The sequence below is a fragment of the Rana temporaria genome, chromosome 5 (genome assembly GCF_905171775.1).
Source record: "Rana temporaria chromosome 5, aRanTem1.1, whole genome shotgun sequence".
Lineage (NCBI taxonomy): Eukaryota > Metazoa > Chordata > Amphibia > Anura > Ranidae > Rana > Rana temporaria.
The window spans coordinates 354,248,414-354,275,962 of record NC_053493.1 but is presented as its reverse complement, the minus strand read 5'-3'; the positions used below and the strand labels follow the sequence as shown (position 1 = coordinate 354,275,962).

The following is a 27,549-nucleotide window of genomic DNA, read 5'->3' as shown; positions in this document are numbered from 1 at the left end:
CATGTTCTATCCTGCTTGTGGGCACTGTGAAGCCCACAAGCAAATACTTCCGGGATTCTAACCCGCGCATGGGCAGTGTTATCAGCACAAGCTCACAAAGCACTACAGCTGATCACAAAATCCTGTGATATTACTGATACAGCGTTATACATCGTCTCCTGGGAAGCGAGACACTGTGCTCCCAGGAGACATTGCGATCTGGGAACAAAGTGACACGCCCAGTCCCGTGGGAGTGATACCCGAAAGTGGCTGCTAATTTCGCCCCAATTAAAGGTATTGAAATGGTTTTAAAAATTTTGCATAGCGGTACTGTTTATGTAGTTGTGTGCAGGTCTGAATGAGCTGCAGTTCATTATGAGGGTGAACCACACTGTACAAAAAAAATATTATATATTATGTACACTGATATCTTTGGAAAGTATTCAATCAAAAAAAAAAAAAAAAAACACCTGGTGTCTGTTTTGGTGTAACGAACTGGCTACACCCAATCCACGCCGCCAATTCCCAGAACAACGTTTTGATGGAAAGCCCAATTGCAGCCAAGATTGTGGTCTCCTGGTCATGGGAAGTGTGATGTCAATTTCTCCAGCCAGGACTGTGGATTTTAAGTTAGACAGAAACTAATACAATCCTTAGAAATGTTATCCCTTTGTTGTCCAAAAACCGAAGGGCAGCCATTTACGGATAGAAACTCAGATGGTTCAGCAGGAACTGGCCGAATTGCGATTCATGTATGGGCCGGCTGATTGTACACAACTTGATGCATCTATCGACCTGTCTACAACCAGCCTATCAGCTAAAGCCGTAGCATGGATCATGGTATTCTGATATACAATAGCACACAGAGGGAGAGATTCTCCCATTCACCCCTCAGGGCCTGGGACCCTGGGAATTAAACCTGGGACCTCTGCTGTGTCTAGCAAGGACTCTTTGCTCGCTGAGCTTCCCGAGATGCTGAATAGCGTTCTGTCTGATCAATTGGACAACCCTGCCTTGTCTTCTGCTGAAAATTTTACTTTCTGCTCCTCCCATGAACTTTCTGATTTAAAAGGGTTGTAAAGGATCGTTTATTTTCTAAATTGGTTCCTTTAAGCTAGTGCATTGTTGGTTCACTTACCTTTTCCCTTCTAAATGTTTTTTTTTCTTTGTCTGAATTCCTCACTTCCTGTTTCTCCTCCTTCTTGCCCCCATCATCCTTGGGGGTTAGTCAGCCAGAACAGCTTACTGAGGAGGAACAGGAAGTGAGAAATTCAGACAAAGAAAAAGGTAAGTGAACCAACAATGCACTAGCTTGAAGGAACCTATTTAGAAAATAAAAAAACAAACCTTTAAGTCAGGGGTCTGCACTTCCTGTTTGACCTTCCATCAGGAGCTCCGGTGGACACTGGTTAGTACTTAAAGCGGGGGTTCATTCTAAAAAAAAAAAAAAAAAAAAAAATTCTAGCATGCCATCAAGCATACTAGCGCGAGCTACAGTATGCCTTTATTTTATTTTTTGGCGCTGTACTCACAGTTTAATTCCGTAGTGAAGTTTTAGACTCCCCGCGAGGAATGGGCGTTCCTATGCAGGGGGAAGATGATTGACGGCCGGCTATGGCCCGTCACGCTTCCCGAAAATAGCCGAAATAGGACTTGGCTCTTCGCGGCGCCTGCGCAGTCAGCTCCTAGTCTGTGCGCAGGCGCCGTATAGCGCCGTGAAGAGCCGAGACCTACTCCGGCTATTTTCGGGAAGCGTGACACGCCATAGCCGGCCGTCAATCATCTTCCCTCTGCATAGGAACGCCTACCCGCGGGGAGTCTGAAACTTCACTACGAGATTAAACTGTGAGTACGGCGCCAAAAAAATAAATAAAGGCATACTGTAGCTCACGCTAGTATGCTGGATTTAATGGTAGAAACTTGTTATTTAGGGTGAACCACCGCTTTATTTCGCCAGGGTGACTGCCTGTGTACCTATCCTGTTGGTTGGTGGTAGTCTTGCTACAGAAAAAAAATAAAAACACACACACACACACACACACACACACACCCTTCTCTGTTTTCCAAAACCATTACATTCAAGGCATGGCATGAATGATAACCAAACTCTCAAGACATCAAATGGCTGGTGTCATAACTGATTACATGTGCAGCACCATGGCAACTGCAGATCAAATGGGCATAAGATGTCGGCTTCCTTGGCTGTAAATACATTTGGAGGAGGTTTTAGTTCCACTTTAAGCAATGATGGTGCTGCTGCTGCTTTTATTGTTAAACCAGGACTGCAGACAGGAGGGGGGGTCAACACAGGAAGTAGGGTCACCCATCAGGGTATACGGTCTGGCAGAAGTGCATGAATCAGAAAGGCAGCTGCACAGAACACAATTGTTTGGCAAATAAGCAAGTGAAGCATTTCAGCTCTGTACTTTGAAGCTTGGAGTTTAGCCCCATTCAACATCTAAAACCTCATGGTTTCCAATTGTGTCTTCTCAAAACTGGAGCAGAGTCACTTGACGCACGTACTTTGAAAAAGTACACAAGCCTTTGGGTTACAAGTGTTATCTGAACCGATAGACTTCAATGGAAATTGGGCTTCTTTCTCTTTCAAGCAACTAGCTTTCTACTGGCCAAAAATATGAATAAATAAAAAATAAATACAAAAATGCTAAAAAGCAAAAATATCTGCTAGAACGGTTAAAGCAGGGGTCCTCAAACTACGGCCCGCGGGAGGACTTGTAACCGGCCCACCCGACCCGCACAGGCAACGCCGGTTACACTGCAGGTTGTAACAAAGCGATCCCGCTGTGTCACGGAGATGACAGTGTTAACAGTTTTGGCGCGCTGTGATAAATGTCCCGCCCTCCTCCTCCTAGACTAGCTTGTGTGATAGAGCCAGTGTTCTGTCCATCAGACGAGCTGGTCTAGGAGGAGGAGGGCGGGACATTTATCACAGCGCGCCAGAACTATTACCAACACTGTGAGCACAGCGGGACCGTCACAGCAGTTGAATGAGCAGTGGCACAGTGAGGAGAAAGTGCTGTGAGGGGCTTACGATGGTGAGGGAGGGAGGGGGGGGGGGCTTGCGATGGTGAGGGGGGCTGATATTGATGTAATGTAATGATGATGATGATGATGATGGGGGGGGGGGCTTGCAATGAGGGGCTTGCAATGGTAAGGGGGGTTGCAATGAGGGGTTGATGATGGTTAGGGGGGCTTGCAAAGGTGAGGGGGGGTTGCAATGAGGGTGATGATGTAATGATGATTGGGGGGGCTTGCAATGAGGGGCTTGTGATGATGATGGCGAATGGGGGCTTGCAATGAGGGGATGATGATGATGATGATGATGATGTAGATGTGATGATAATGGCAAATGGGGGCTTGCAATGAGGGGATGATGATGATGATGATGATGATGATGATGTAGATGTGATGATAATGGCAAATGGGGGCTTGCAATGAGGGGATGATGATGATGATGATGATGATGGCGAATGGGGGCTTGCAATGAGGGGATGATGATGATGATGATGATGATGGCGAATGGGGGCTTGCAATGAGGGGATGATGATGATGATGATGATGTAGATGTGATGATGATGGCAAATGGGGGCTTGCAATGAGGGGATGATGATGATGATGATGATGATGACGACGAATGGGGGCTTGCAATGAGGGGATGATGATGATGATGATGTAGATGTGATGATGATGGCAAATGGGGGCTTGCAATGAGGGGATGATGATGATGATGATGATGATGATGATGACGACGAATGGGGGCTTGCAATGAGGGGATGATGATGATGATGATGATGGCGGATGATGATGATGATGATGGCGGATGATGATGATGGCCGATGATGATGATGATGGCGAATGGGGGCTTGCAATGAGGGGATGATGATGACGAATGGGGGCGGATGACAACGACGATGATGTGGGGGGGGCTTGCAATGATCATGATCGGTTTGCAATTAATGATTGTGAGGGGGGGGCTTATAATGATGAAGGGGGAGGGTTGCAATGATCGTGAGGGGCTTGCAATGGTGAGGGGGGGGGGGGGGGGGGGAGCTTAGGAAATTGTTCATAGTTTTTTTTATAGTCCGGCCCTCTAACGGAGGGACAGTGGCCCCCTGTTTAAAACGTTTGAGGACCCCTGAGTTAAAGCCTGAGCAAATGACAAAAGCCTGCAGCGTAAATAATGCAATATAAACAGAAAAAGGATATGCAAAGTGCAGGAACCCTTCAACCTTCTCTTTGGAGGAGTCACCATAAAGAAATAACCGCTTGTTACTGTAGTCTGTATTAGCTAAACACAATTAGCACAGCATTATCATTTGTGGTGTGATAAAATACAAAGTTCCAGGTGTTCTAAAATAAGGTGACTGCCATCTACACTTGTTGGTTAGCGGCGGAGATAAAGAACAGGCTTGCTTGTATTTGCATTCCAACCTCTGTATATTCATAAACAGGCGCATTTGGCAAGAAAGGATACAGATTACGATTTCTAAAAGGAAAAGCTTCCCCCTGCCATCCAAAACAAACAGCCCCGTAGGCAATGCCTACTTACTGGGTAGCAGCCATTCATTATACTGTAGAGAAGTCAAATGCTCATTCGCTTATGGCATGGTCTTAGACACCAACAAGCAATCTGGGGAAACTCAAAAATATTTTTTTTATGAACAAATCCAATAGTACATTCGAGCAAATAGAGCAGCAAAAATAAATAAATAATCTCAAAGTAGAAAAAAATAAATTGCTGAAAAAAGTCTTTGTATACAGCTTTTGCCAGTTTGAGTGCCTCCGGTTTTTCCATTAAAGAAAACAAATATAACCTGCATTCCTTCATCAAGATAAAAAGACATTTCAGGCAGGCTTTTGGCACAGCGTTGCACCTACTGGTATGGGTTGTAAGCGACATGCTCACCAAGCTCTCAATTATAAAGCCCGGCACAACCACCTTCCGGATGTCGCCAAAAAGCCTTTTAACCGCTTGCCGACCGCCTCACGTGTATACACATCGGCAGAATGGCACGGGCTGGCAAAGCCATGTGTATATATATACACACACACACACACACACGTTGCTTTGAACCTGCTTCCCAGCGGTCTCCATGACCGTGCCCACGGGAGCCGTGGACTCGATGTCCGACCAGTGTCCCACGATCAGGTCACGGAATGGCAGAACAGGGAGATGCCTTTGTAAACAAAGCATCTCCCTGTTCTGCCTGGTGACACAACACTGATCATCTGCTTCCTCTCATCAGAAGCAGCGACCAGTGACATGTCACAGTAAGTCTTGTTCCCACACAGTTAGAATCACTCCCTAGGAGACACTTAACCTCTTCCCCGCTCCCTACTGGTTAACCTCTTCACTACCAGTCACATTTATTCAGTTATCAGTGCATTTTTATAGCACTGATCGCTGTATAAACGTGAATAGTGTCAAAAGAGTAGCGCCCGCATATGTAAACGGTATTTAAACCACACATGTAAGGTATTGCCGCAAATGGTAGAGCGAGAGCAATAATTCTAGCCCTAGACCTCCTTTGTAACTCAAAACATGTAACCTGTAGAATTTTTTAAACATCGCCTATGGAGATTTTAAAGGTTAAAAGTTTGTCGCCATTCCACGAGCGGACACAATTCTGAGGCGTAACATTATCTTTCACAATATAAAAAAAAATTGGGCTAACTTTACTGTTGTCTTTTTTTTTTATTAAAAAAAGTGTATTTTTTCCCTAAAAAAGGGCACTTGTAAGACCGCTGCGCAAATACGTTGTGACAGAAAGTATTGCAACGACCGCTATTTTATTCTCTAGGGTTTTAGAATAAAAAATATATATAAATGTTTGGGGGTTCTAATTAGAGGGAAGGAGATGGCAGTGAAAAAATACACATTAGAACTGCTGTTTTACTTGTAATGCCAACGGCCACCACAAGATGGTGCCAAATCACAGAAGGAAGCTTAGGCCTGCAGAAGGCCGCAAAGCTGCGACCTTAATTACACGCGGGCCCGCCGTGATCGCGCGCAGGGGGGAGGTGGGGGCGCACGGAGACACAGGATCCCCGCCAAAGCTTCCCAGGGCGCCAGGTCACAATTTCTTATCGCAATTGCGACCGGGCGCCCAGATTTTGTCGAGGCCTGCAATAAAGAAACTTATATGCAGCCCTCTTGGCTGAAGCCTGGTCATTTGTCAATAATACTCAGTTCATCTGCCCATGCTGTCCAGGTGGCAGCGTACCATTCACTATAAAGAGTTTTACAACATGAGGAACATCATTCCAAGGATAACAGGCCTAATAACTAATCAGTGTTTTCAGTCTCCAGTCGATGGCACAGCAGTAAAACAAATGTAGGGAATGCCTGAACTACCCTAGTAGGCTGTCCATTACTAGTGTTTGGGTACCCCAGAACTGAGACCCCAACCAAGGCTCTCAAAGCTTATCAACTTTTTTTGGACTCCCTCGTTGGGTATAGATATATGTTTCTTTCAGTATGGCATCATTTACTACTTGTATTAAATTAGAATGGGAAGGCAGACGGGGCGCTAGGCATCTGAGCCGAGTTTCCTAGCTTGAAAAAGACAATGAAGCACCAGGATTTGCATGGTAGGGGAAGCCCAATAAGCAAAAAAGGTTTGAAGTATAAAACAGCATGCAAAGTACAGTAAAACCTTGTATTGCGAGCATAATTGGTATGGAGAATTGCCTCCCAGTACCGATGTAGTTTAGAACACCTCCACATCACAATATAGATGAGGGAGCCCCACCCCTGGGACAATGGTCATCTGAATATCTAACAAATCTCTGTGGTGTATAATAGGTTCTATGCAGCAACTACAGTTGTGATCATTTTTGGGAGGGTGAAAGATACTAGTGGGACTGACTTCAAAATATATTGCAAGAGGGATTTTGCAGCTGTGGTGGCAACTCTGCACATGCTCAGTTTTCAGTGAGCATCTATGCTGAGCATCTCCTCCCTATCACATCTGAGCAGCCCATGTGACTATAGAGTCACACATGTGGGTGTATAAACAGTGGTAAAATGACAGCCCACTCCCTCCACCCACTAACTAGCTTAACACAATGGGGGCTGGATATTACATATAGATCATTGGAGGCCTCACCTTCCTCTTATTCTAAGACACAGGCTGGAGGTCACTCTCCACTCTACACTCTTTTTATTAAAATAATTACAGTGCCATCATTCACATACAGAAATAGAAGGGACAATGTACATTAAACAGTGTGTGCATCACAAGTCAAACTTTTGTGTTTAAAACAAATCTGAGTTTTTGGACAGTATCAGCAGATCACTAATCTGCAGGAGCTACTGATAGAATGCTAATCAAAGCCAACATATCTGCTTACATTTTTGCCTAGTATGCCTGCTCAGAGCTTCTACACCGAAATAAACAACAACCACCACCCCACGCTAAATGTATTTATGCTGAGTTCACACTATTGCAAATTGGATGTGGGATACAGAACAGGCTTGCATTTGCATTTCAACCTCTGTATATTCATAAACAGGCGCATTTGGCAATAAATTATGCGAATTTGCACTGGAGCCCTGTGTGTCTTTTGCTCCATTTCAGGTCTGAAGTCAGAGTCGCATGACTGCGCAATTGTCAGTTAAAGTAACGCAATGCTGGATCATAAAAAAAGGCCTGGCCATGAAGGAGGATAAATCTTCCCATAGTCAAGTGGTTAAAGTCATTGTAAACCCTCTTTTTTTAAACAAACATATACTTACCTCCACTGTGCAGTTTGTTTTGCACAGAGTGGCCCTGATCCTCATCTTCTGGGGTTCTCAAACGGCACTCGCGGCTCCTCCCCGCATTGGTAAACCCCTAGGACAGGGGTCTCCAAACATTCTAAACAAAGGGCCGGTTTATTGTCCTTCAGAATCTAGGAGGGCCGGACTATGGCCAGCGGGACTGGAAATTTTCCTGGCATCAGCGGGAGTAAGCATTGCCACATTTGATATTAGGTGGAGGAACAGTGTCCAGTCCTTGGTATCGTAGGGAGACATAGTACCCCATTTCTGGTGTCCAGTGGGAGAAATGATGCCCCATTGTTGGTGGAACATTTGGAGAAATGATGCCCCATTGCTGGTGGACAGTGGCAGAATAGTGTCTTGTATCAGTGGGAGGAATAGTGCCCAAAGGGCCGGAAAAAGGCAAGCAGAGGGCCACATTCGGCCCTCAGACCGCAGTTTGGAGACTACTGCCTTAGGAGAAGCACTCTCCCTGGGGGTAACCTTGCGGATGTGCTCCCGATTCCAGCATTTGCTTCCATAGACACAGAATGCCAGACTCGGCCCCTCCCCCCAGCACCATGTCATTGGATTTACCATATTTATCTTCATATAGCGCGCACCGGCGTATAGCGCGCACCCCCAACCTAGAAGGGAAATTTCAGGAAAAAAAAAAGAATACTTACAGTTTGAATGCCCCTCGTCTTGCCCGGCGTCCATCGGCGGCCTTGTCCGGTACGGCGTCCGTCTGCGGCCTCGGTGGTGTCCTCCCCGCTTCTCCCGCGCTGTTTTTGAGCCGATCCCCGCTTCCCGCGCTGTGTTTGAACGCTGCCGCCGACATATACTGAGCGCAGTACACTCGGGCACGCTCGGCTCCTCTCGCATAAAGGCTAGGAGGCGGCACAGGGCGTGACCGCGAGCGGAGCTGAGCCTGGCCGAGTGTACCCGAGTGTACTGCGCTCGGTATATGTCGGCGGCAGCGTTCAAACACAGCGCAGGAAGCGGGTATCGGCGTATATCGCGCACCCACGATTTTCCCCTTATTTTAAGGGGAGAAAAGTGCGCGGTATACGCCGATAAATACGGTAATTGACAGCAGCAGGAGCCAATGGCTGCACTGCTATCAATCTATCCAATCAAGAGCCGAGAACCCCGGCCAGAGAGGTAGAGCGCGTCTCCGGCGGGGGAATGAATGGCCTCAGGTGAGTAAAAAAAAAAAGGGGGAGGGGCTACTCAGTGACAGAAGTTTTCTCACCTTAATGCATGTATTAAGGGGAAAAAACAACATTTTACAACCCCTTTAACTGTGGATTTTGGCCACATATATCCAGGAACCAAACTTCAGAGTTTATTGATTTACAACTTTCTGTTCCCGCACTTTGGGCAACGCACAAGCAGTTGAATGCCACAGTTGAGCTTGATGCCACAGCCGTTCTGATTTAATACCCGCCACGGTTTTCTGAATTGTTTTCAAAACTATACAAAACTTTGGCAGGACTGTCCCATGCAACAGACACTTGCTGATACGATACATGTGCCAGCAGCCCCATCACAGCAAATCCCATCCAATATTTGCTGAAATCATCAACCTGCCCCCCCCCCCCCCGAAACCCTCGAAATAGATCCGTTTTGTAGAATGATTGTTTTTGAGCATCTACACTATAAAGACTGAATGGTCAAAGGCACACCACCGACTATGATCAGCCTAATCCCCCGCATCAGCAAAACCCACATTTATTCAAGTGGCAGTGTACCCAAACCCTTGTTTACCATACGCTTCAATGAACATGATATTGGACAGCCAATCCTGCGAACAATACAGCGGCTGCATGCAAAGCATCAATCAAGACCATGATAAATCCAGCACACTGAATGTTCATTTTCAGCAGAACAGTTGCCAATAAAATAAAAGCATTTTAGCTGACTCAGGAGCACTGCCTATGAAGAGTTTAAAGGCTCTAGTAGTAGTAGCAGGGTGGATTTGATTTAAATCAAGTAGATTTAAAGTGATAAAAATATATATATATATATATATATATATATATATATATATATATATATATATATATATATATATACACACTTTTACAAACAATTTATACTTACCTCCTCTGTGCAAGGGTTTTGCACAGAATGGCCCCAATCCTCCTTTCCTGGGGTCCCCCAGCGGCGCTCCTGGCTCCTCCCCGCTTTTTAAGGGGGCACTTGTGCAGTCATGCTCCTAAATCCTGCTGCTGCATCCATGGCTCCTCGTCACTGGATTTTATTGACAGCAGCAGGAGCCAACGAGGATCTGAGACAGTGACTGGAGCTGCTGGGCTCGTTCTAGTCGCTGGAAAGATCGGGTTCAGTCCTATTCACCTTAATGGGACGGCTGGTAATGCAGTAGCTTTGGGGGTTTTTTTACTGCTCAAAAACGCCACTGCCCAAAACTGCTGTTAACAGCCTATGTGTGCATGGATACATAGGATAACATGGAGTTTAAAGCGGAGTTCCACCCTAAAAATAAAAACTTAATATTAATAGGTTCCCTTTAATAAAAAAAAATAATAATAATAGCTGTTACTAGGCGGATTTCCTAATCTGCCTAGTTCCTAGTCCGCGGTTGCTCTACTTCCTTTCGGAACCCGTCTGGCCTCCTGGGAAATAAGTGTCATCACTTCTCAGGAGTCTGTGGGCATTACAGTGCTGGCGCCATTTAACTACGCATGCCCGAGAGTTGGTCATCAGTTAAGTTGAGATGGCAAAAAATAAATAAACATATTGATTATGCCCGGAACCCCGCTTTAATGACTGTTGAAAAAAAAAAACATCTACTGCCAAAAACAGTTACTGTAAAAACGTCAAAAACATCCAGTGTGCGTGAGGCCTGATGGTCATTTTTTGGCCAGCCTATAACCCCGATGTGTGGCATTACATTGGGTTATTGGCTGGCCTCTCTACTGTTAGCAACTTAAGGGGCGCAAATTACTTGCCTTACCTGGGCGCTGACAACCCATGCTATGAAAAAATAAATAAAAAATAAATACTTTTTTTTTAAATGGCTCCTAAATTAAAAGGCAATTTGCCAAGCCCTGAGGAGAAGGTATGCATGGTCTACAACATACAGAACAAGTCCAGTTGAATGTGACCAATTACCACGACCTGGAGAAATGAGAATCAGACAGGTGTGTGAAGGTGAACACACACACACACACACACACACACACACGAGGACTTTAAATAACTGATGATTTTGTATTCAGGAACAAAAACTGTTTTAGCATCGTTAGGCCAAGTTCACCATGGTGGATCGGTTTTCAAACTTTGACTAAGCAGTGGCTTCCAGCCATTCAAAAGATGGTCCTGCTGCCTCCAAAATTCAATAGAACCAACCATGAGGTAAATGTTTTGCTGGCCATTTATTATACGAAAAATCCTTTGAACCCATTTTAGAAAAACAAACATTTGGCCGTGAGAGCCAACGATAGTGCCATCATGTAATGACCGATAAATCGTTCAATGGACACAATTTTTTATTTTTTTTTCCACATATGCCTAGCGCTAATGCCACGTACAGACTGTCGTTTTTTGTGATGAAATAAAACAACGTTTTAAATCATGAAATTAAATAAACTTCATTTTCAAAAACGACGTTACTAACACACCATCGTTTTTTCAAAATGCTCTACCAAAGCGCGGTTACGTTCAGCACTCTTTTCCATTGAAGCTAGCTTCATAACTTGCTTCTGAGCATGCGCGGGTTTAAAAACGTTGTTTTAAACGTCGTTTTGCCCACACACTATCATTTTAATTGACAAAAAAAAGACGTTTTGAAAAACGACACAAAAAATTCAAGCATGTTTGAAAAAAATTTTGGCCGTTTTTCAGAAGACATAAAACGACGTTTTCCCCACACACGGTCATTTTAAATGACGTTTTTAAAAACAACGTTTTTTTTCATCACAAAAAACGACCGTCTGTATAACATAACAGTTTGGATAGGAAACACATTAACCTTTCAATTTATCGTTCATTCGGCAGAAAATTTCCAAACTTGTTCTTTTTCGGCTCAAAAACATCCCAACCAATTACCGATTTGTGCCCATTAACTGGCCGAAAAAATAAACAAACTGTCTAAATTACTGAATTTGACGATTTTTTGTATAGTGTATGGCCAGCATTAGTCTCAGGGTTGCAGCATAACCCCATTGACTTGAATGGGTGAGTTTGACAGCATTGCTGGCTCTTAAGATAACACGCCACACTAAATTTGCCATAGCCGTGATGCAGGTATACAGTCCCCTCCAGCTCTAGGTTCTCTTTTAAGTGGGCAATGTTCAACCTCCTGTTTTTACCACCCCCTTGCCACCCATGTGGAAGAGGCCTTACAGCACGGGTGCTCAACCTGTGGCCCGCCAGCTGTTGTGGAACTACCATGCCTGTAATTGTCATTGGCTTGCAATGCCTCATGGGACTTGTAGTTCTGCAACAGCTGGAGAGCCACAAGTTAAACACCCATGCTGGGATCTCCAAACGTTGGCCCTCCAGCTGTTGCAGAACCACGCGTCACCTGAGGCATTGTAAATTTCTGACATTCACAGGCATGACTAGGCATGATGGGAATTGTAGTTCCGGAACAACTGGAGGACCGTAGTTTGGCGACCCCTGCCTTCGAGGGATGTCAAATCTTTACTTTCTGTGCATTGTAATGTATTTGTAAGACCCTTTCCACACTGAAGGCACTTTTCAGGCATTTTAGCACAAAAAATGCACCTCTCAAGCCTCCCCACCTGAAAGCACCTCTCAAGCCTCCCCAGTGTGAAAGCCCGAGTGCTTTCACACTTGGGTGCTGCGCTTGCAGGATGGGGGGAAAAAAAAAAAAGTCCTGCAAGCAGCATCTTTGGGGTGGTGCATACAGCACTCCTTTACCGCTCCTTCCATTGAAATCAATAGGCAGCGCTGCCGAGTCGTTTCAGAATCGGTGCCATTTGGGCGCTTTTAACCCCTTTATTTGGGTTAAAAGCGCCCCGCTCCCACCCGCACAACGCCGGTAAAACTAGCGATGCTTTTCCGCTAGCGCTCGGGCGGTCCGAGTGTGAAAGGGGTCTTAGTGCTGTCAATATATAGTTTAGTGTATTTGTTAGTGCGTTTAGTATTCAGTCATTGGAGTGCATTTGTGCCATAAATACTATTAGGTAGATTCACACACAATGGTGTAAACTTGCGGCGGCGTAGCTTAGTTTGTTTAGGCCACGCCGCCGTAAGTTAGCTAGGCAAGTACATGATTCACAATGTACTTACCTGCTAAGTTACGGCGGCGTAGCCTAAATCGGCGGGCGTAAGGGCGCCTAATTCAAATGTGTTTGGGGGGGGCGTGTTTTACCTTACGTTTTTTACGTTTATCCCGAACTGTGCATGCGCCGGGCGCCTACATTCCCCAGTGTGCATTGCGGCTAAGTACGCCGCACGGGCCTATTGATTTCGACGTGGACGTAAACGACGGAAATCCCGATTCACTGACGACTTACGCAAACAACGTAAAAAATTCGAATTTCGACGCGGGAACGGCGGCCATACTTGACATTACTATTCCATTAGGGCTAAGCTCTAACTTTAGGCGGCCTATCTCTAACATAAATAGGTAGATTCACGTAGGTTGGCCTAAAATTAGGATGGCCTAGCCTAGTCTTTTTAGGCTACACCGCCGTAAATTATTTAGGCTATTAGTGATTCTCAAACCACTTACCTTCAAATTTTCGGTGGCGTAGCCTAAAACGAGCGCGTGTGGAAGCGCCTAATTCAAATGACTGGGAGGGGGGCGTGTAGTATGGAAATGAGGCTTGACCTCACGTTTTTTGACGTTTTTTTACACTGCGCATGCGCCGGGCGACTACATTTCCCAGTGCGCATTGCGGCTAAGTAGGCCGTACGGGCCTATTGATTTTGACGCGGACGTAAACGACGTAACTCCCGTTTCGCGGACGACTTACGCAAACAACGTTAACATTTCGAAATTTGCGGCAGGAACGAAGGCCATACTTAACATTGGCTAGGCCACTAGAGCATAGCTCTAACTTTAGGCGGCCTATCCCTTACGGAAACGACGCAATTCGACGGCGTAGGCCTGGCGTACGTTTGCGTTCGGTCGTGAATCGGCGTATCCCCTCATTTAAATAATCTAGGCCGGCCGCAATGGAAGCGCCATCTAGCGGCCAAAAGAAACATTGCAATCTAAGATAGAACGGCGCAAGCCAGCCTATCTTAGATATGTTTAAGTGTATCTGCGTAAACTGCGTAAAAGTACTGCGTCGGCCAGGTGTACGTTCGTGAATCGCCGTATCTCCTCATTTACATATTCTACACCGACTGCAATGGAAGCGCCAACTAGCGGCCATCCAAAATATTGCAATCTAAGATAGGACGGCGCAAGCCGTCGTATCTTAGATATGTTTAAGCGTATCTCTGTTTGAGCATACGCTTAAACATAAGTCGGCGTAGAGTCTGAGTTAGGTCGGCTGATCTACTGATAAGCCGGCCTAACTCTTTCTGAATCTACCCAAGTATATAGTCATTGTAGGTGTTCATGTTATTAGTATGCAGTCATTTCATTTCTCTTCGTATGTAATCACATAATATAACTTTCTGATCTTTTCAAAATAATGTTACATAGCTAGTCAGGTTAGTTAGTCAGGTTGAAAAAAGACACAAGTCCATCCAGTCCAACCACAAAAAAAAAAAAAAAGTAATACCGATACGAATGAATGGTTTTACAGGTACCTGCAAAGTTTTACAAACTTAATAGGAGATTCAGTGCACTCTTCTGGGACACTTTTTGGAGACAAGGGGGTCCGGGATCTTGTTGGTGCACAGCGGACCCCCTGCACTCCCTCCTACATGTGGAGTCATTCACATGACCCTTACTTACTCACAAAGGAGAGATTTGTAAAAGCACATGTCAGACCCGACCAATGAAAATAAACATGCCTTCGGTGATGGAGATCTCCCAGCATGCAGTATACAATATCCTGTATTCATTCAATGATCAAACAACAACCTCAAAGACTTGGCTTTCAACATTCACACACTGAAGAAAAACAAAAAAAAAACTATATTTTACTACACATTGCAATAGATGAAACACATCATTCACCTTAGATGATCTCTGCCAAACTTGTGTTGCATACACACAGTCACACAAAATTCCGATCGCCAAGAACGCTGTGACGTACAACACTACAACGAGCCGAGAAAAAAAGTTCAACGATTCCGAGCATGCGTCAAATTGATTCTGAGCATGCATGTTTTTTTTGCACGTCGGAATTACACACAGACGATGGGAATTTCCAACAAGAACTTTTCCCGTCGGAAAATCTAAGAAACAACTCTCACATTTTTGCTGTCGGAAATTCAAACAGAAAAATTCCGATGGGGCCTACACACGATCGAAATTTCCCACCAAAAGCTCACACTGAACTTTTCTTGTCCGAAATTCCGATCGTGTGTAGGCAGGGCCGATCTGCCCTATAGGCTCACTATGCAAGCCGCTTAGGGCCCCGCAAAGCTGCGAAGGGCCCCCCAAATTACTAGAGTCATTTTCGGCCCCTCACCCTGCATGGGAGAAGAGATGAGAAGTCAGCACCCCCGCCTTCTCACTTTAATGTAAGGTGTCATTTCCGACAGCAGAACACCCCCTCCCCCCGCTTCTCAACGTTAATCTTTAAATGTGACATGTCACTGTTGGCAGCGCCCCCCCCAAAACCCCCCCCGCTTCTGAACTTTAATGCGACACGTCACTGTCGGCAGCGCCCCTCCCCCCTGCTTCTCAACTTTAATGTGACACGTCACTGTCGGGAGCGCCACCCCCCCGCTTCTCGACTTTAATGTGACATGTTATTTTGCTTAGGGCCCCAGGGAGGTCAGGATCGGCACTGTGTGTAGGCACCATCTGACTTTTTCGGGTTGGAATTTCCAACAGCAAAAATTTAAGAGCTGGTTCTCAAATTTTCAGTTCTTGTCGGAAAATTTCGATCATCTGTATGCAATTCCAACGCACACAAAAAAAAAAACACGCATGCTCAGAATCAATTACTGTCTTAGAGCTTGTTCACACTTGTTCAAAATACTGACGTCTTTAGTGTTCGTAGTTGCGGTTGACAATCGTTTAATTAGCATTAAAACAAAAAAGCTCCCCCAAACGCCCTATGCCCGCCTAAGGCGCGGTTGACATGCGTTTTGGAGCGTTAAAACCGCACCATAAACGACTATTACTAACTGTAATGTGATGAAAAGTAGGTTGAAAATGGCACCTAGTGTATCGTTTTAAAACATAGGCGCCTTCAATAAAGTGTAAACACGGAACCATATAAAAAATAAAAAAATAATCTAATGCTGCGTACACACGATCATTTTTCAGCATGAAAAAAAATGTTTTTCAGCATGTCCAAAAAACAACGTTTTCCCAACTTCATCATTAAAACGATGTTGCCCACACACCATCGTTTTTAAAAAATGATCTAGCAAAGCGCCGTGACGTGTTAGTAAAAGACGATTTGCGCTTTTCGGTCTGTTACAGCGTGGTGAATGTGCTTACTCCATTACGAACAGTAGTTTTACCAGAACGAGCGCTCCCTTCTCATAACTTGCTTCTGAGCATGCGCGGGTTTTTTACGTCGTTTTAGCCCACACACGATCATGTCGTTTTTCTTAACCTGAAAAATGATGTGAAGCCCACACACGATCATTTAATGACGTTTTTGAAAAACTTTGTTTTTTCATGCCAAAAAATGATCGTGTGTACGCGGCATAAGGTGTTGGCACTAAACACATGCAACATGAGTGTGAACAATATTCAGAAAAAGCATATGGTGATTGAAAAAAGCAAATATATAAACACCATAAATAAATGAAATCTAAAAGCTTCACCACGAGTGCCCATGACATAGATGGCAACGCAAAAAGTGTCTGACCACTTTTTACAGTAGGTCAAAAATCGCTTAGGTTGAATGGACCAGAGGAATCCTAGGTATGCATCTCTCCACTGAGTGACCCCCTGCAGATGGCAGCTGAGGATAATTGAACAGACTCCACCAAGGGCACACAAAAAGATCTCTTATAGCCAGATTCAGATAGCTTTACGCCGGCGTATCAGTAGATACGCCAACGTAACTCTGAATCTACGCCATCCTAAATTTAAGCGTATTCTGGAAACCAGTAGGTAGATTCACACACAATAGCCTAAACTTGCGGCGGCGTAGCTTAGCGTGTTTAGGCTACGCCGCCGTAAGTTAGCTAGGCAAGTACATGATTCTCAATGTACTTGCCTGCTATGTTACGGCGGCGTAGCCTAAAGCGGGCGTAAGGGCACCTAATTCAAATGTGTGTTAGGGGGGCGTGTTGTATGCTAATTGTGCTTGTCCTTACGTTTTTTACGTTTTTTTCTAACTGCGCATGCACCGGGCGCCTACATTTCCCAGTATGCATTGCGGCTAAGTACGCCGTACGGGCCTATTGATTTCGACGTGGACGTAAACAACGTAAATCTCTATTCACGAACGACTTATGCAAACGACGTAAAAAAAATCGAATTTCGACACGGGAACGGCGGCCATACTTGACATTACTATTCCACTAGGGCCTAGCTCTAACTTTACGCGGCCTATCTCTTACGTAAACAGCGTAAAAGTACTGCGTCGGCCGGGTGTACGTTCGTAAATTGGCGTATCTCCTCATTTGCATATTCTACGCCGACCGCAATGGAAGCGCCACCTAGCGGCCATCCAAAATATTGCAATCTAAGATAGGACAGCGCAAGCCGTCGTATCTTAGATATGTTTAAGCGTATCTCTGTTTGAGCATACACTTAAACATAAGTCGGCGTAGATTCTGAGTTAGGTCAGCTTATCTACTCAGAAATGAATCTACCTACAGATACGCTTAAATTAGGCTAAGATACGAGCGGCGTAAGTCTCCTACGCCGTCGTATCTTAGGGTGCAATATTTAGGCTGGCCGCTAGGTGGCGCTTCCGTTGAGTTTGGCGTAGAATATGCAAATGACGAGATACGCCGATTCAGAAACGTACGTGCGCCCGGCGCATTTTTTTTACGTCGTTTACGTACAGCTTTTTCTGGCGTAAAGTTAGTCAAACAAATAGCTGGCCTAGTCAATGTTAAGTATGGCCGTCGTTCCCGCGTCGAAATTTGAAATTTTTACGTTGTTTGCGTAAGTCGTCAGTGAATGGGGCTGGACGTAATTTACGCTCACGTCGAAACCAATACGTCCTTGCGGCGTACTTTGGAGCAATGCACATGGCATATGTACACGGACGGCGTATGCGCCGTTCGTTAAAAAACGTCAATCACGTCGGGTCACCATCCATTTACATAAAACATGCCCCCTCATCCTCATTTGAATTAGGCGCGCTTACGCCGGCCCCATTTACGCTACGCCGCCGTAACTTAGGAGGCAAGTGCTTTGTGAATACAGCACTTGCCTCTCTGACTTAAGGCGGTGTAGCGTAAATACGATACGCCACGCCGCCTGAAAGATGCGCCGCCGTACCTGAATCTGGCTATTATGGTGTAGTAAGTTTCATTTAAAAAAAATTCCGCAAACACCTTTTACATTTTTGATTTTTTTTTTTTTTTATGGTTCAGTGGATTTCTAATTTCTTTCTCTCTGTGACACTGGGCACCAGAACAAATAGAGGGGTGAATCAAAAACTTGGTAGTGCGTCTATCACCCGTCCATATTCTATCAGAAAAAAACTTTTTCATTTACATGTACCCTCTAGTGTTGCTTATAAACTCAAAAAATGCTAGAACTAAACGTTGGATGAAAAGAAATTCTGATAATAGCATTTTTGTTGTGCTGGCTTGTAGTAGCGTTTTAGTCGTTTTTAGAAGCATTAGCATTTTAGGGCCTGTGAACAGCGTTTTTTTAAGCTCCTAGAATCTATTAGTATTTTTTTCTACTCTTAAAGCCAAATAGTGGTATCCTATGTGTCCATGCACACTACTTTAGGATACAGTGGAACCTCGGATTGCAAGTAACGCGGTTAACGAGCGCTTCGCAATATAAGCACTGCATTTTTTTTAAATCCTTAATCAGTTTGTGAGTGTTGTCTCGCAACACGAGCAGGATTTAAGCCAAAGGGGTGTGCAGTACCATGCTTGGCCTGAGGTGGGGGGGGATGCGGGAGCTGAGTGGACCCGAACTGAGACAATCTGCACCGTTCGGAAATACGCTGTTCCCGAGGCTTTCTGAGGTCAGCCGAGGTGTCCTCGGGCCTTGTTGTGTGTTTCCGAGGCTCTCCAGCGCCCCCCACCTCTGGCCACAGTCGTAAGTCCTAATCTGGGCCGTCGTATCTATGCGCCCGATTCTTAGAATCAGTTACGCATAGATATCCATTAGATCCGACAGGCGTAAGGCACTTACGCTGTCGGATCTTAAATGCATTTTTTTTTTCACCGCTAGGTGTCGCCTCCGTCGTTTTCCCCGTCGAGTATGCAAATTAGCTAAATACGCGAATTCCCGAAAGTACGTGCGGTCGACGCAGTGAAGTTACGACGTTTACGTTAGGTTTGCGCGGCGTAAAGTTGCCCCTGCTATATGAGGGGCAACCAATGTTAAGTATGGCCGTCGTTCCCGCGTCGAAATTTAAAAATTTACGTCGTTTGCGTAAGTCGTCCGTGAATGGGGCTGGACGCCATTTACGTTCACGTCGAAACCAATGACGTCCTTGCGACGTCATTTGGAGCAATGCACCCTGGGATATTTTCCGGACGGCGCATGCGCAGTACGTTCGGCGTGGGAACGCGATTAATTTAAATGCTCCACGCCCCCTACCCGGCTAATTTGAATTAGGCGGGCTTGCGCCGGGTGATTTTCGCTACGCCGCCGCAACTTTACAGGCAAGTTCTTTGTGAATAAAGCACTTGCCTGTAAAACTTGCGGCGGCATAACGTAAATGAGATACGTTACGCCCGCAGAGTTTTACGCCCATCTACAAGAATCTGGGCCCCTGTGTCCCCACCAACACACAAGTCTGTACCTTCAAAACACCTTGAAACAAGAGAGGCAGGGGTTAAAATTCCTATTTTTTTCCTTTAGTGACACTTTAATGCATAGAATTCATTTAGATAAAAAAAACTCTGCCTTCAGAACCACTTACCACCACTTTGAAGGCTGTATTACTCAAAAACAAAATTATTATAACGCAGCTTACTAACCCTAAATGTGGTGACTGCGTTTTTTTTTGGGGGTGGAGGAGCAATGGAGACGCCTTTGGACAGCAGCATTGTTAATCTGGGGAGAGGGTGGTTTGGATGCACTAGCAGATTTAGATGGACTTGTCTAAATTAAAGCCAAACTCCTGCTAAAGATGATCTTCGGGTGCGGTATAATGTATTTTTACATAGTTACACTGATCTTGCTTGGACTAATAGAACTATGTATACCAGGGCTCGACAAATCCCGGTCGCCAGGTCGACTATAAATAATGTCCTGGCGACTTGGCTTGGAAGGTGGGCTGGCGCCATCTGGTGGTGAGCCGCTGGTATTACAAGTTATTACCACCAGATGTGAGCTGGCGCCATCTGGTGGTGGCCGTTGGTATTACAAGTTAAGCATTACAAGTTAAACAGCAATTCTAATGTTATTTTTCATTATTTTCACTGCCATCTTCTTCCCTCTAATTAGAACCCCCAAACATTATGTATATTTTTTATCCTAACACCCAAGAGAATAAAATGGCGATCATTGCAATACTTTCTGTCACGCCGTATTTGTGCAGCGGTCTTACAAGCGCACTTTTTTGGGGAAAAAATTACACTTTTTTTAATTAAAAAATAAGACAACAGTAAAGTTATCCCCATTTTTTTTAATATTATGAAAGATAAGGTTACACCGAGTAAATTCATACCCAACATGTCACGCTTCAAAATTGCGTCCGCTCGTGGAATGCAGACAAACTTTGACCCTTTAAAATCTTCATAGGCGACATTTAAAAAAATCTACAGGTTGCATGTTTTGAGTTACAGAGGAGGTCTAGGGCTAGAATTATTGCTCTCGCTCTACCAATTGCGGCGATACCTCACATGTGTGGTTTGAACACCGTTTACATATGCGGGCGCTGCTCACGTATGTGTTCGCTTCTGCGCGCAAGCTCGTCGGGACGGGGTGCGTTTTCTGGCTCCTAACTTTTTTAGCTGGCTCCTAGATTCCAAGCAAATTTGTCAAACCCTGATGTATACCATATTTGTCCCTGGAACCCGGAAATGACTGAATTAGAAAATGTCACTCCAGAGATCTCCACTTGCTGAGCAGCTGGCCTGATGCTTTGTGAATACAGGAAATCTGCCGCTCAGCAAGGGACCCGGAAACAAGTGGAGATGAATGGAGTAGTGGTGTCTGTCAGGGATTTCCAGCTCCCAGGGGCATCAGTCACATGTTATATACATTGTTACATTGTTACATTGCTTCATGCTGGACCGTGTAAAAATCCTCCACGCCATATCTGGAAATAATCTTTAAAAGGTGTACAGGCATTTTCAGAATAAATGCAACGTGTTCTCGGATTGGATGAGGGGGAGAGTGTGATGTCTTGCCATCTCTGCAAATATTCTTTAACCACTTCAATACCGGGCTTTAAAACCCACCTCCTTCCCGGGCCTATTCTGGCACTTCTTTCCTACATGTACAAATCCTCATTATTTTGCTAGAAAATTACTCAGAACCCCCAAACATTATATATGTTTTTTTAGCAGACACCCTAGGGAATAAAATGGCGGTCATTGCAACTTTTTATCTTGCACCGTATTTGCGCAATAATTTTTCAAACGGCTTTTTTTTGTAAAAAAAATGGTTTCATAAATTAAAAAATAACAAAACAGTAACGTTAGCCCAATTTTTTGGTAAAATATGAAAGATGATGTTACGCCGAGTAACTAGATACCTAACATGTCACGCTTTAAAATTGCGTACACTCATGGAATGGCGCCAAACTTCGTTACTTAAAAATCTCCATAGGCGACACTTAATTTTTTTTACAGGTTGCCAGTTTAGAGTTACAGAGGAGGTCTAGTGCTAGAATTGTTGCACACGCTCTAACGCACGCGGCGACACCTCACATGTGTGGTTTGAACGACGTTTACATACGTGGGCGGGACTTACGTGTGCGTACGCTTCTGAGCGCGAGCTACCGGGGACAGGGGCATTTTAATTTTTTTATTATTATTTTTTCTTTTTTATTTTACTTATTTCTTTATTTTTTACACTTTTTTTTACATTTTTTTTTTTTTTTCAATCGCTTTTATTCCTATTACAAGGAATGTAAACATCCCTTGTAATAGGAATGTGTGTGACAGGTCCTCTTTAAGGAGAGATGCGGGGTCAATAAGACCCCACATCTCTCCTGCAGGCTGGAAAGAATGAGATTGTAAAAAAAAAATTCACAGATCTCATTCAAACTAGCCGCAATTGCGGTTTGTTTACTTACGGGGACCCGGGCGTGACGTCATCACATCGCGCCCGGGCCTCCGACGGTCATAGAGATAGATGACTGGTGACCAGATGGTCACCAGTCTTCTCTATGGCAAACATCCGGCGGACGGCGATCATCTCTCCGGGCCCCCGGTGGGACGGGAGAGCCCGGAGAAGCAGAAAGCGGTACAATTGTTTTGCATGGAAATTTGGGGTTTTATATTGTAGGCTCGTAATTCACGGATCCCTTGAGGATCCGTTCCTTTATTATCCGCATGCTCAGCGGGGATCGCTCCATTGATCCCCGCTGAGCCAAGAGATGACAGGGCGGTCCCCGCACACTGTGCATGGACCACCCTGTCAGATCTCCGCTCTCCCCTATGGGGGGGGGGGGGATCGGATGAACACGAACCGTCTGTCTGTGTTCACCCGATCCGCTCTGCGGATGGAAAAATAGGAATTTCCTCCGTCGGCAGAATCAGACCATAGTGGAGACCGATGAGATCGGGTGCCACTCAGCGGATGTTCATCCGCTGACACCCGCTATCCCATAGGGATTAAAGCGGTTGTATACCCGCTGTCATTTATTTATTTAATTTTTAAACCTGAAAAGCAAAAGCCATAATAAGCTAGTATGCCCCGCATACTAGCCGATTATGAAATACTTACCTTGGAACGAGGTGAGAGGAACTTACCTGGTGCACGCCGAGGGAGATGTCATCTTTCCTCTGCGTGTCTTCCGGGTATCGCCGCTCCAGCGATGTGATTGGCTGGAGCGGCGATTTCGTCACTCCCACGCATGCGCGCAGGAGACTTCTCTCCGGCAAGGTCCGGCGGCTGCCAGCCCTTTAGCCGAGGATCCCCGCTGCGCATGCCCTGCTGCAGTCAGCGGCGCATTGCGGGGGGGAATATCTCCTAAACCTTACAGGTTTAGGAGATATTCTTTATACCTACAGGTAAGCCTTATTATAGGCGTACCTGTAAGTAAAAGTGGTAGTACATAGTTTACTACCACTTTAATGTATGTCCATATTTCATCCAAAAACGGATGGATGAAATACGGACATACTGTCCGCATGTGTGAAAGGGGCCTAACTCCAAAACCCCAAATACATTTTCCTGTAAACAAAAAAAAAACCCTGCAAGAAGAAGGCATAATGAGCTAGTATGCATAGCATACTAGCTCATTACGTGGAACTTACCTGAGATCGAAGCCCCCCCGAAACGCTTACTTGTTCCCCTCCACCGCCATGTCCCCTCGGAGCGCCTTCCTCGCATCGCCACTCTGGCACTGTGACGGGCTGGAGCGGCGATGATGTCATTCCCGCGCATGCGTGCGTGACTGGCACGATCCCCGCGCATGTGCGGATTTCTGGCATTATCCCATGGGCAGGGGGTGGGGGCACCAGGGATTCTTCATTCCGCCTGCACCGTTGTCTTTTTTTTTTGTACTTTATATGTTTATTTGTTTTTTTCTTTTCCTGCACCGTTGTCTATGGTGCACATGCGTCATAGACATCGGTGCAGTGTTTTCTGCAATTATCTCCTTAGCCGTGTAGGTTAAGGAGGTATTTCTTGCACCTACAGGTAAGCCTTAATCTAGGTAGGTAGGTGCAAGTTGTCTGGTTGGGTTTACAGCCACTTTAAATCTGTTCAAACAAGAGTCTAGTAGACATCCCGGGTATGATAAAGTTTGAAACACAAAATCATAAATTATAATATAATAAAGAACTATAAATAATTAGAATAAATAATAATAATAATAATAATAATAATAATAATAATAATAAAAATTATTCAATAATGTAATAAAATCAAAAACACAGAAATTTGCTCAGTTGTAGAATTGTCGCTGTCATTATTTTCAGTGTTTGATGACGAATTTCCCCACAAATCGCTATCGCCCAATTCTGCAAGTGATTATAATTTATTATCGCTGTTTTCTAGCTGCTCTAAAACCACTTTTGACATAAAGGGACACTTTTGGTTGCTATGGACAATCTCCAGTTTCCAGGCAGAAAGAACAGTTTTTATTACTGTATTTATCGGCGTATATCGCGCACTTTTTTGCCCTAAAAATCAGGGCAAAATCGTGGGTGCGTGATATACGCCGATACCCGCGCCGAGTTTGAACCACTGCATCGGCATATCCCGAGCGCAGTACACTCGGGTATAGTCGGGCAGGCTCGGCTTCTCTCGCGGTCACGTCCTGGACGTACAGGACGCACAGGACGTGACCGTGAGTGTACTGCGCTCGGTATATGCCGGTGCAGTGGTTCAAACTCAGCGGGGGAAGCAGGGATCGAGCAGGGAGGACACCGCAGAAGGACGCCGGACCCGACGAGGAGGACACCACCGAACCCGCAGACGGACGCCGGACCCGATGAGACAAGACACCAAAACTGTAAGTACTAAAATGTTTTTTTTTACAGGAATGTGGGTCCACTTTAGGGTTGCGCGCTATACGCCGGAGCGCGCAATAACCCGATAAATACGGTATATAAAAGTGCATGTAGGACACTGGGCAGACCACTAGGGGCAAAAGGGGGTGTGAAAAAATCTGATACAGTACTGTAATCTGTACGATGACAGTCTACTGTACTGCATTTTTATTTATTTTTTATTTGGCGCCGAACTCCGTCCCTGTGTGTCGCAGCGCTCGCGGGGAACAGAGCTCGGCACTCGGGCACTGTGTGAATGGAGTGGAGGAGGAGTCACTCACAGACACATCGGGAGACATCGCAGGATCCAGGGGACAAGGTAAGTAACTTCCCCCTGTATCCTGCAATGCGATCCTGAGTCTGGCTCGGGGTTACCGCTTTTGGTACTAAAATTTCACCCCGGGCCAGCCTCGGGAATACCGCTAGGGAGGTTAAAGCAGTTGTAAACCACTGGACTTTTTTTTTTCCAAAGGTCGGTGAAGGTAGGAGATCAGCAACAAGGACATAGAAAAAAAAGTTTCCCGCAGTTCTGCTTTAACCGGTTGCCGCCCGCCGCATGTATATGTACGTCCACAGAATGGCACGTACAGGCATATGGGCGTACATGTACGTCCCCGCCTTTCCGCGGGTCCGATCGGGACCCCCCCGTAACATGCGGCGGTCGGAAACCCGCGGGGAGCGATCCGGGACGAGGGCACGGCTATTCGTTTATAGCCGCCCCCTCGCGATCGCTCCCCGGAGCTGAAGAACGGGGAGAGCCGTGTGTAAACACAGCTTCCCCGTGCTTCACTGTGGCGGCGCATCGATCGAGTGATCCCTTTTATAGGGAGACACGATCGATGACGTCAGTCCTACAGCCACACCCCCCTACAGTTGTAAACCCACACTAGGTGAAACATAACTCCTTCAGCGCCCCCTGTGGTTAACTCCCAAACTGCAACTGTCATTTTTACAGTAAGCAATGCAATTTAAATGCATTTTTTGCTGTGAAAATGACAATGGTCCCAAAAATGTGTCAAAATTGTCCGAAGTGTCCGCCATAATGTCGCAGTCACGAAAAAAGTCGCTGATCGCCGCCATTAGTAGTAAAAAAGAAAAAATTAATAAAAATGCAATAAAACTTTCCCCTATTTTGTAAACGCTATAAATTTTGCGCAAACCAATCGATAAACGCTTATTGCGATTTTTTTTACCTAAAATATGTAGAAGAATACGTATCGGCCTAAACTGAGGAAAAAAACATTTTTATATATGTTTTTGGGGGATATTTATTACAGCAAAAAGTAAAAAAATATTGCATTTTTTTCAAAATTGTCGCTCTATTTTTGTTTATAGCGCAAAAACTAAAAACCGCAGAGGTGATCAAATACCACCAAAAGAAAGCTCTATTTGTGGGGAAAAAAGGACGCCAATTTTGTTTGGGAGCCACATCGCACGACCGCGCAATTGTCTGTTAAAGCGACGCAGTGCCGAATCGCAAAAACTGGCCTGGGCATTTTGCTGCCTAAAGGTCCGGGGCTTAACCGGTTAAGGAAGCTGAAGAAGTGGGGGCTAGGTATCCACTATTGCACCTCCAATGTCGCGCGATTTTGATGCGACTTAAAGCAATGCCTGTGTATTCTTGAGGTCGCAGCAAAGTGGGACCAAAGTAGTGCAGGGACTACCTTGAAGTCGCAGACATAAATGGGACTCATTGGAGATCATGGGGTACGACTCGTCATGCGACTTTACAGTCCCAAGTCACACGAGTGAAAACTGAGCCTTACTGCCTGGATCACTGGGGGGGGTAAAACGAAAGTCTTTAAAAGAAACAGATGCAGCCGCCACATCTAAGAATCGGTACGCTGCAATATAAAGACTTTCTTGTTTCATGTCACTTTGTAACAAGGATCCCGGAGATGAACGAGTAGAAAGAGAGCGCAGTCCTACTTTGCAGAGATCTATAAAATTATATATAAATAAATAAATGTGCCCCCCAGTCCTGCCCTACACTGGTCACAGGCAGAGGATGGGGGGGGGCGCTCAGGAACTGGGGAAGGTGCAGACAGATCAGACTCATTATATTCTCCATCTCTAGACCTGACAATATGATGATTATAGGAGACGTGTGATGACGTCAGAGGCTGTGACATCATAGCCTGTCCCCCCATGTGCCCCTTGCTGTGCTGTGAAGACTTTCTGATGCAATAGACATCTTCTTCTTCTTCTCTATAATGATGACTTGGAGGGAGGAGATCCGCCCCCACATCTCATCACACCGCCATATACCGGAGCTCTGCACTCATCACCATGGCCGGGAGGATGAGCACGGTGTCCCGCCTGGAGGCAGCCATCACCCCCGGAGACAGAAGGCACCTGCAGTGATGAATGAAGGATCCCCGGTGCCCCCGCCCCCTGCCCATTCATCGCCCTCTCTACTCACCCGGTGTGCCGCTCCTTCCTTCACACACAGCCCCGGATCATACCGCCCGCTATCCCCGCACACTGAGCGCCGGCACCGGATTTAAAGCACCGATGTGTGGTGATGATGAGGAGGAGAGGGAGAGAGGAGGGGGAGGGGGAGGAGACACCGGCCCGCACTGAGGAGCTGGACGTCTGTCATGTGGAGGGGCGGGGACACGGGGGGCCGCGGACAGGGAGAGGTGAGACAAAGAACCTTACTGGATGCTGAAGCCAGGGGGCGGGGTCTCAGTGACAGCAGCGCTGGGCGTGGCCTCGGGGGAATGTGTTGGCTGTACTCTGCTGAGAAGTTCTCTGCTAGGAATGAGCTACAATGTGATAGAACGAGACCCAATGACACCCAGTGTAATACAATGTGATAAAACGAGACCCAGTGACACCCAGTGTAATACAATGTGATAGAAGGAGACCCAATGACACCCAGTGTAATACAATGTGATAGAACG

General features: G+C 45.6%; 1 protein-coding gene across 1 annotated transcript in view; it reads right to left on the bottom strand.

The window, feature by feature from the left end:
- The window catches only part of OSGIN2 (oxidative stress induced growth inhibitor family member 2), a 45,602-nt gene extending 18,359 nt beyond the window's left edge, over positions 1–27,243 (bottom strand). Inside the window, exon 1 of the mRNA XM_040354600.1 lies at positions 27,066–27,243. The gene's annotated coding sequence lies outside the window, so the exon portion shown is untranslated. The remainder of the gene's footprint in view (positions 1–27,065) is intronic.
- Between the last annotated feature and the right edge of the window lie 306 nt (positions 27,244–27,549).